Genomic DNA, 10,546 nt, shown 5'->3' with positions numbered 1-10,546 from the left:
TATATATATGTGTGTGTGTGTGTGTGTGTGTGTGTGTGTGTGTGTGTGTGTTGCTGTGTGGTGATATCCTGTCAGATCCTGTGAGGTGGGGCTCAGTCACAGGGTCTCCCCTCTGGAATTCTCCTAGAATAGATGTGACACACACACCCTCACACACACACACACACACTTTGAGCCTATCTTCAGTCAGCCTAATGTCCTTTCTTTTAATGATGATCCATATTGGCCTCAGTGCTTTGATTTAATGCTGCGCAAGACAGAAATCTACTTGATGTCAAAGCTCCACAAATAGGATTACAGCAACTGGGACGTTGCGCTCTCATGTTAGACCGTGTTCTTCTCCTTATGGCTTGATGCCGATTAAAAGTCTCCTTTACATGCACCTAAGCCAGTTCTACAGGTGTTATTTTTCATGCCTAGAAATGAAAATAGTGTGCATCAAACAGTCACATAACATCACCACCACAGTTGCTGGTCGGGATGTCTTGCTGAAGGGCACTTTGGCAGAACAGACAAACCTAGGACTTGACAGTCATTCTACTGTATGGCTATTCTTTTTCTACTCTTACAGACAGGGAAGAATGGCAGCAATGAGTCAGAGAAGGATACGTTAGAAGAGCAACAAACCAGTGCTCTCTTGTTGCTCCCTGGCCTGTTCAGATGATGGATGCTTGAAAGTGTGTGTGTATGAGTGTGAGAGAGAGAGAGAGATGGAGTGAGAGGATCTTGTCTGCTGTAACTCGAGCCTGGCTGAATCTTGGAAGGCTACAAAGACCGCTTTGCACTGTTGGGAATGTGTGTGTGTGTGTGTGTGTGTGTGTGTGTGTGTGTCTGTCTGTCTGTCTGTGTAGCATAAACATCCCATGACTAACCACCAAACTACTGAACACACGCACATACTAACCCACAGACACCATCACTACCATTATAATTATAAACACAATCAATAACAGACCTGCAACTGCAAATACGAGTTGATATACAGATAACGTGACTGACAGAAAATTAATCTTTTATTGTAGTTTAAGTAATTTATAATGCAAAACAACCCCCCCCCCCCCCCCCCCCCCCCCCAAAAAAAAAAAGAATTCTGATGCCTAAATTCCGAATAGGGCTTTAACTGATGATTTCCATTATTGATTAATAAGCCGATTTTGTTTCTTGATTAATTGTTTAGTTTATAAAATTTGAATTCCCTTAAGCCTTTGAAAAAATAAATAAAAAAGAAGCTTTTTTTTGACAAACAGTCTAAAAAGTTTACTATCAAGACAAAGACAAGGAGCCAATTCTAGCCGGAACAAAGGAATATTTTTAATTTCTTTCAAAAAATGTATTTATTTAAACAATGAATGGATTATCCAAATAGTTGTCAATCATTTATTTTCTGTTGATTAATCGATTAGTTGTTTCAGGCTGTCTGCAGATGCGGAGTACCAGTCCAATACCTGCCCTCGGTTGTTACTAATTCAAAGTCTGTACACATTACTCAATGGAAGGAACACATATGCATTATAGTACATTGGATATCTTTGGATTTTGGACAGGGGGAGTCAGACAAAACAAGACATTTGAAGGTATCACCTTCTTCTCTAGGATATTGTAATCCACAAACTTGTATTGTTTTATGATGTTTTTTAAAGCCGAAAAAAGGAATTGGTTAAGAGAAAAAAATAATCAGCATTTTATAGGTTAACCAATTAACTAATAGTATAAACAATTGACAGATTAAAGTATATTGGAAAGAACCAGTTTTAGACAGAGCATGTCTTGATGACACGTCAGATCTACAAACATACTCAGCGTTTGTGTTCCTCCCACTCCTTTGGCATTTGTTTTTGAGCAGAAAGAAAAAAAAAAAAGGACATTTGAAAGTGTGATTACGGACACGCATGAGAGCATGAGAGGAACAAATGTGTGTTTTTCACTGTTCCTTAATGGATGGACTGACGCTGAAGAGTACTTAGTGGTGTGAAGCATTGATGTTCAACTAGCTCGGGGCCAGACATCTACTCTGCGTGCAAAGTTATCTCAACCCACTGGGGGAAAATTCACACTTACAGTTTGCAACCGCCTTCCTCCAGTGATCAGCGGTAGTTTTCCTCTTATATCAAGGGATTTCAGTGCTCATCATCTTACCCAAGCCTGACATATCATTCTTGATACCAAAACGACAACAGTGTATCAAAATATGCTGCCCTTTCCTATCATTATGTACTGTATATCCACTGATATCAATTTAAATCACTGAATATTTTAATAGCCGCAGCCCCCGCCTTCCCCCTTTTTACACCACTACTCTTCTTGTCACAGACTCAATTTCTCCTCTCCCCTCTCCTTTCCTTTCCTTTCATCTGCACAATATTAGGAGGTTGTCTCATATGCGTGTTTTAACTTCCAGATAAGTCGACTAATCAGCTAATTGGTCTGTTGTTCCCCAGCTCAAATGGATGGTTTGTGGGTGGATCGGTGGGCGGGATTGTCAACAGAGTCCGAGTCTGTTTTGGAACTGCATTTATACGAGCTATGGTTTCATGCAGTCCCTCACAGATGTGCGTCTTTTCACAGGTGCTTGTTGTTCCCAAGCTTTGTGTGTAGAACTTTGTGTGTGCGTGCAGTTGTGTGCATGCATGTGTGATATTAATCAGGGTTTTATCCAGTTCTCACATATGTGTAAAGGACAGTAAGTGCCCAGAAACAAAATCCCATTGGAATATATTAGGAGTGTCCTGATGTAGCGGAGTAATGACTGTGGTTGTGGGGGTTTAGCGCAGACAGATGGGGGTCTGATCTGTGGGCCGAGTCACAAAGCGTAGAAAGTGACCATGTTGGATGGATGTCCGACTACAGCAATTATGCGACCATTTTTTGCATTTGTTAATATTTGATAATTGATTAATAATTTAAGCCATTTCAAGCAAAACATGCCAAACATTTAATGGTTTCTCAAATGTGAGGGTTTTTACAGTGAGGTAGGAGGAAATATGTGTGCTATTAGACACAAAAATCACAGGATGCGCTTTTAATTAAGCATACTAATTTTGCTACCTCCATTGGCATAAGGGACAATTTAGTCTAGTATAAGACCACATATTTGGTTACCCTCTATGTATCTGTCTTTATTTACCTCTATATAAATAGTGGCCTAGTCGTTATTGTCTACATCCACGACGTTCCACTTCCGTTGTCCACTGAAAATTCCGCTGGATTTCACTAATTTAGGCCAGATATCCGTTGCCTTGGGCTTTCTTTGTGTTGACATTTTAAACTCCTGACCCTCCAGACCCTCCTTCGCATTTCTGTGGATGAAGGTCTGGCAATGCAAGAATACCTAGTTGTTACAGTAACACTAGAAATAAACAACCCTCTGGCACTGGTTTCTGATCAAATGTTTGTTGCCTTCACAGATTCAATTATGAATCTGTGACTGCAACACCAGCACAGACATGCAAAGTTATATACAATAAGAGTGCAGTCAATACAACAGAGTTATGTAATAGCAAAATAACAGATGTGGAAACTGTGTTTGAACTCAAATAGACAGACACACACCTCTTTGGTTAAGTCAGGACAACTCCCTGATAATGTGTTTAACTGTGTGTCAGACAGCCACTGTGTGTGAATAAGAGAGTTTTGTCTTCATGTGTGTTTGTTTTATGTAAGGGGGTAATACAAAGATTAATAGAGAGAGAGAGATGCACACATGGAGAAGACAGAATCCAGTAGATTACAACATTTTAATTAGGCTTCATTTTCGGATTATTTTCATGTGTAATTATGTGTCACACCCACACCCACACCCTCACTGTGTGTGTGTGTGTGTGTGTGTGTGTGTGTGTGTGTGTGTGTGTGTGTGGCTGTTTGTCTGAAAGTGTTTTTGTGTTGTATGGGTGTGGTGTGTCTGTAATCAAGCCAGCATTAAACTGTATACCAGGCTACTGACTGCTTGGACTAGGACTTCTCACATTTACAGTATGCTTTCTAATTGATTCTGAGTGTAATTTATGGGGCTCATGGCACCCACATGTGCGTGCCTGCCCCTTGTTGTGCAACACCCAAGCAAGCACACGTGTACACACACAGACGCACAAAAGTTCTAAGTTACTCATCATGGCAGCACAAGGCACCGTTGTATTTAGTGTGTCCATGGCACTTTTATTAATACAGTCATTCACATTTCCCAGCAGCGTGCGTGCATGTGCGCTGTGTGTGTGTGTGTGTGTGTGTGTGTGTGTGTGTGTGTGTGGTGTGTGTGTGTGTGTGTGTGTGTGTGGCGTCTTCGTCTCATATTCCATGTAACACTGCCGGCTGCTAAAATGAAGACGTGACAGGGAAAGTGTGAGCGTGATAGTGAGAAGTAGGTGTGTTGGGGCGGGGGGGGGGGCTGTACATGGAGCTGCATCTCAATGAGCTGAGGTTACATGCTCTGCTTGGTTATCACTTTGCCATCAGGTGTCTAGTCTAAATAGATTTTCTAATTATCAGATTTGTTTTTACAAATCCAATCTTGCAATCGAGAAAGGAAGGTTAAAACACCATCAACCACAGAGATGGAGTTTGGTTTTTAGGAGGGATACGTTTAGAAAGAGAAAAAGGGGAATTAAAAGATAGGGAGGAGATGCTTCAAAGTTAGGTTACAGACAGTTCACCTGTTGGTTTTGCATGTTGTGGTTTGTGGCAAACCTTAAAGTGCGCTGCTATAACAAGGGTTGGATAAGGTGGATGACTTGTCAGCTTTGGTGGTAGCCTAAAGCTGCCTAGAAGTAGCTGTGGGTAATGTAGGCCAAACTGCTGCCATTATCTTAGCTTTTCCTCGATAATGATATGCTATAACATTAATTTAAGGATTAAGTACCATTTAAAAAGTTAAAACCACGTACTTCTCATTGAGAAATGTGTTTTCTTTCTTAAACATCAAGTAGAATGATCAGACCTATTGATCAATTTGAGTTTAAAATCTGGTTAAAATCTAAACTATGACAAACAACTAACAATGAAGTAAGAGAGGACGATAAAGGAACAGAGATTAGTTTTTTTTTTACAAAATTCCCACAGTAGATTAAGGAAATTGACCGCTGCTTGTAAGATGTATGTAAGTCGCCAGAAATATAATGCAATAATATTTTATATATATATAAATATATAATATTCTTGCCCAGATAGGCAGTTAACAAGGAAACAGTGCAGCCACATTAGCTAAACCTAAACTTTATTTGTTGGTTAAACAAAGCTGAAAATGAGTGCGCCTTTAATGTCTGCAAAACCTCATATTGCTCAGGTTAATTGTGCGCTAGTCTGGCATTATCAGACCTTCCTCCACAGCACCGCGGATGAAGGTCTGGCAAGTTCACACACCATTCCGGGATGGGAGAAAATCATGCTCTGGTTTATTGGCATTCTTTAAACCAATCACATTAGTGTGGGGCCGTGCTAAGCGCCGGATGGAGCCACGGTGCCGCTGCAAAATAGCCTCGGGAAGGAACTTGTTTTGGTGGAACGTGTGCGCGTTCAAAAGTTGTTTTAGTTGTGCAACAGAAAACTTAGATTGGACAGATAGGCTAGCTAGGACATCTGGCAGAATTTCCGGCGGCACCCGAGCGATCCCGGATGGGGAACGTCTTGGACATAGTCTGATTTTGCGCATTCTCAACTGCGGTGAGTAGGTTAAAAGTTAAATTAGGATCTTTTCACGGACACTGTAACATGTATAGGTAATATTGAACTTATTGCTTATCATACCTGAATTGGAGAAGTAATCTTGAAAGATAAACAATGATGTTGAAATATTGTCTAGTCATATCGTGAATCACCTCCTTCCTTTTTAGTTTGTGAATGTCCTAACATGGGCTAAAAAAAAGAGACAAAAAAACAACTCTCATGGTAGTTGCATGTGGTTGTCAAAATAAAGCCCGCACCAGTGAACCAGAACCAAACCCTGCCCACAATGGGGTGATTCATACATGACTGTGTGGGATGTGGACTATGCTCTTCTTACCACCTTTAACCACTGAGAGATCCACCCCAGGAAAGGAGGACAGGGAGAATGAAAGGAGGAGGGAGAGAGGGGTAAGATTAGTGAGACAGGGATGAAGAGCCTGACACTTTGATTCACAGATCTCCCATCATCCTGTGCTGCTCATTGACTGGCTCCATTGTGGCTGCAGTATAAGCATGCTGATTGGTTGGTTGGGTCTGAATGTCACTGCTTTGCGTGTGTGTGTGTGTGTGTGTGTGTGTGTGTGTGTGTGTGTGTGTGTGTGTGTGTGTTGTGTGGTGTCTGTGTGTTGTGTGTTGTGTGTGAGCAATGAGTTAATAGCTATCCATTGAGTGTTTGATTGTTTCTGTTGTCCACACTGGGCTTCTTTGTCCAGACTCACACACACACACACACACACACACACCACACAAACAACACACACACACACACACACACACACACACACACACACACACACACACACGTGAATCTGAACCAGGCATTCCTCAAATGGAAGGACACTTGCCAAAAGAGAAAGAGAAAGAAAGTACTAACTAACTAACAGTACCATTCATAGTCATGGCAGTGTGGCTTTTCCTGGCCCTGGTTCGAGACATGAATAGGTTTGAAGCTAAAAATATTTTACTGCTGCTTTTAATGCTACTTTTACTCCTCCTGCTCTTTTCATTACTTCTCTCTTCAGTTGTGTTCTCTCACAGTGGAAGCAAAGGAAGCCTGTGCTGCATTAGAATGCCTTTAATAGCATTTCTGAGTTTATAGACTCAGTCTGTGGTTGCAGTTCTTTCAAGGTGTAAATGTGTGCAAGTAACCCCTTGGGTAAAAAGATTGGTAGACAGGTTAGAAAGAGAGCAAGCAAAAGGGAGGATGACATGCAAGAAAGGTCATAAGGAATCCAAACTTGTGACATCATAAGTACACAGTCTGTGACATTTGCCTGCTGAGGCAGTGGAGAGTCCTGGCCTGCAACATCCTGAGCTCTATAACAGACAGGCTGACTAAATGACAGAGGCAAAGGGCTGCTTTTTATTGGTCAGTGTGGGTAGACCATGCGTCTCACTGCCTACCTCAGATGGATGGGGGAAAATATGGAGAAATTGAGATGTGAGGAGGCAGTGAGGAGACATGAAGGGAAGGCGGCAGACAGAGACTGACAGTAATCTAGCAAAACTCCCAGATAGAGGGAAGTGGAAAAACAGAGAGGTGGGGAAATTATTTGATCCGAAGTTGCAAATTCCGTTTACCACGGAAATACCTCTAGTGCAGCATGGGAAACGGGGAGAGACTATTTCGGGCTTCTATTTGTTATGCCAGCCAGCATCTCGGGGCAGAGTGAAGGTTTTGCAGAGCTGTAAGTACATTAACATGTGAGGTGGGAGGAGGAGAAGAAAAAGAATACGAAGAGGAGGAGGAGGGCAGGAGTCTCTCTCAGGGGAAATAAAATGACCCTAATGCACCAGTGGGTCCTTTCTTGTTTTTTCCCTCTCTCAGTTAATCTAAATCAATTCAAGAGGCTTTATTGGCAAGATAAGATCGCTCTGACATTGTAGAGGCTTAAGTGCATAGCTGCCTCATTCTGGTTGGAAGAGGAGGAAGTACAGTAGGTTGGTGGTGAGAGAGCAATGACAGGTTTTTGTCTCGGTCAGTAAACACGAGCCAAGGGAGTCCCTACATTGTTTATACTGTGTCTTTAACTCCCCACTCCCATACATACACACTCACACGGACACATATACTTGTATATATGGATATAAAGGCCTGTGGCGCACACACAAAAACAAGGTCAACTCACATGCACACACACACACACACACACACACACACACACACACACACACACACACCACACAGCTTTATCCAACCACGCTTCTGTGTGTGTGTGTGTGTGTGTGTGTGTGTGTGTTGTGTGTGTGTGTGTGTGGTGTGTGTGTGTGTGTATGTCGCTTGATTGTTGGCAGCAGTATAAGGTGAACTGGTCAGATCCCAGCACTCTCAAACTTCCCTTGTGCCTGCCAGTCTGACCACTTGTGTGTGTGTGTGTGTACACACAAAAACACACACAAAACAAGGTCAACAAAACAAGGTCAACTCCACATGCACACACACACACACACACCCCCACACACACACACACACACACACACCACACACACACACACACACACACACACACACCCACACACACACAGCTTATCCAACCACAGCTTCTGTGTGTGTGTGTGTGTGTGTGTGTGTTGTGGTGTGTGTGTGTGTGTGTGTGTGTATGTCGCTTGATTGTTGGCAGCCAGTAATCACGGTGAACTGTTCGATCCAGCACTCTCAAACTTCCCTTGTGCCTGCCAGTCTGACCACTTGTGTGTGTGTGTGTGTGTGTGTGTGTGTTTGTGTGTGTGTGTGTGTGTGTGTTTGTAACTGCGCTACAGCACGGTGGAGTTCAGTGCAACAGAATTTGCAGTAAACCAGAGATAATTTCATACAAAACCTTGTATTTTTCTTTCATAGCTGCTCATTTGGTATATTTTATGATACTTAGGAAATATTTTACATGACATGCATGCTTTTTCTGTTTGCATAAGTGTATGTTTGCAGCTCTTTCGAAGGAGAGCAATGCTAAAGATTGTTCTCTCTCATTTCTAGAGCTTCTGTTGTTTGAGGGCACCGTGTAGAACGTGCATTTCACTCTCACAGTTCAGACACTGGCAGAGGGTAAATGTAGTGCAATGATTTCAACAACTTCTTACTTTCTGTCTTTCCTTGTCCATCCTTGTCCTCTGCTCAACCAAGTGGACCTAATTCAAATAATCCTTCTTTTTGCACACCGGTTTGCAACAATTTGGGCTTGACGGATCATGTCTGTTTTACAGTATATTACCTACCTACAGTGGCATAAAAGAAGGGATATACGAGGGCTATAACAGTTTTAACCTTAGGTAACATACATACATACAAAGGAGGTGATGTTGTTTTCATGGTCTCGAGTTCCATTCAGGGAAGAGGTTTTATGTTGGGTGGCTGTAGCTAATGCAGTGGGCTCATAACCATAAGAGTGCAGAGTTGAGAAAGGCAGAGGAAGTCTGGGCTAGGAAAGTAAACAGGCGTAAATTAAACAGGTCAAGTTGCCCTTGAGCAACACGCTGAAATTGACACAAGAGTTGTTCCTTAGCCAACAGCAGGAGACTAGCTGTGTGGAAAGGAACCAGGTCTCCACCAGAACCAAGTGGGCTCAGCTCACCTTCTAAAAAAAAGTTTCTTTCCTCAACAACAAAACACAGAGGCAAAGTCCCATCGGACTCTTTAGGACACCAACTGTGTGACTTTTCCCTAACTTTGATCATGGCAAGATGGTTTTGTGTGTGTGTGGTTGTGTGTGTGGCATCTGTTTAATGTACCATCACTTCCAATGATTTTAAGCGCTACATCCTTGTGGTTTCCATGGTTACAGACAGGGCTGGATCCCTGCTGTGACAGACATGCACCGACACAAGCCTATTCGTGCTGAGAGCTGAGACCCAAGAAATCCTCTAACAAGGGTCTTTTTCTCTTATTGTCTCGTCTTTTGATGTCTTGGAGACACATCAGAGACATTTTCCCGTCTTTACTGAGTTAAAGCAAGGCTACAATTTAGATCAAATCTTACCAATCATGCAAAACTGTTTTTCCGACTTTTAAGTGGATTACATTTAAAAAAAATTATATGGGTTTGGCATGATCGGTCGCGCGTGGTTCATCTCCATTGTGCAAGAGCTCAGAAATATCTTGAAATGTTGTCTGACAGGAGTCTTTGAAAACCTCCCATAAGTGTCCCACCTGTTGCTGCTTGCACATGTAAGTTTCTGTTCTGGATGTATGGATATTGATCCGCGCATTGGCATTCAAATATAACTACATTCCTTTATTTTTTTTCATCCTTTTTGGATGAAAGCATGAAATATGAGCAACTTTGCTGACAGTAAAAGACAATAACAGCTTGTCTCTTTCCATTTCCCTTGTGGAATGTTTTTTTTTTTAATTTCTTTTTTTTTACATTCAGGAAGCCTGTTTGTTCACTTAAGCCCAGCTGTTGGGAATGAGGATTTTTTTTAGCATTTTGTTTTTTATTTGTGAAACATTTTGAAAGTTTACTCAAAATCCCCTTGACAGTTGGACGGAAACATAGCTTGTCCCTCCTCTCCTATTGGCCATTTTTTCTTTCTGGAAGCAACCTTAAACACATATGAGGACTGAGGCTGGGTAAATTTCACAGATTTTGACTTTCGCTGTCTCTCTTTTACTTTCTTTCTGCTATTCCTCCCTCATCCTCCATATCTCCCTATCTTTCTGTCTTCTTTATCTCCTTAATCTGTCTTCTGATCTGTTCAGGCAGCACTGACGCTGCTTTCTTCTTCACTTTCATCCCTGTATCCTCTTCCTCTGACGTCTCATCTGTCCAGGTACAGGCCCCCCAGGGGCGAAACACCAGAGACATTAGAGACTCTGTCTGATCAACTGAATGTTGAATTTGTTTAAAGTGTGCGTGTGTGTGTGTGTGTGTGTGTGTGTGTGTGTGTGTGTGTG

At 42.1% G+C, this 10,546-nt stretch overlaps 1 protein-coding gene across 2 annotated transcripts in view; it reads left to right on the top strand.

The window, feature by feature from the left end:
• The window catches only part of ppp2r3a (protein phosphatase 2, regulatory subunit B'', alpha), a 59,454-nt gene that overhangs the window by 1,165 nt on the left and 47,743 nt on the right, over nt 1–10,546 (top strand). The window lies entirely within an intron of this gene.

This window comes from Etheostoma spectabile, chromosome 20 (genome assembly GCF_008692095.1).
Source record: "Etheostoma spectabile isolate EspeVRDwgs_2016 chromosome 20, UIUC_Espe_1.0, whole genome shotgun sequence".
NCBI classification, from domain to species: Eukaryota; Metazoa; Chordata; class Actinopteri; order Perciformes; family Percidae; genus Etheostoma; species Etheostoma spectabile.
This window is presented reverse-complemented; position numbering and strand designations above follow the sequence as displayed.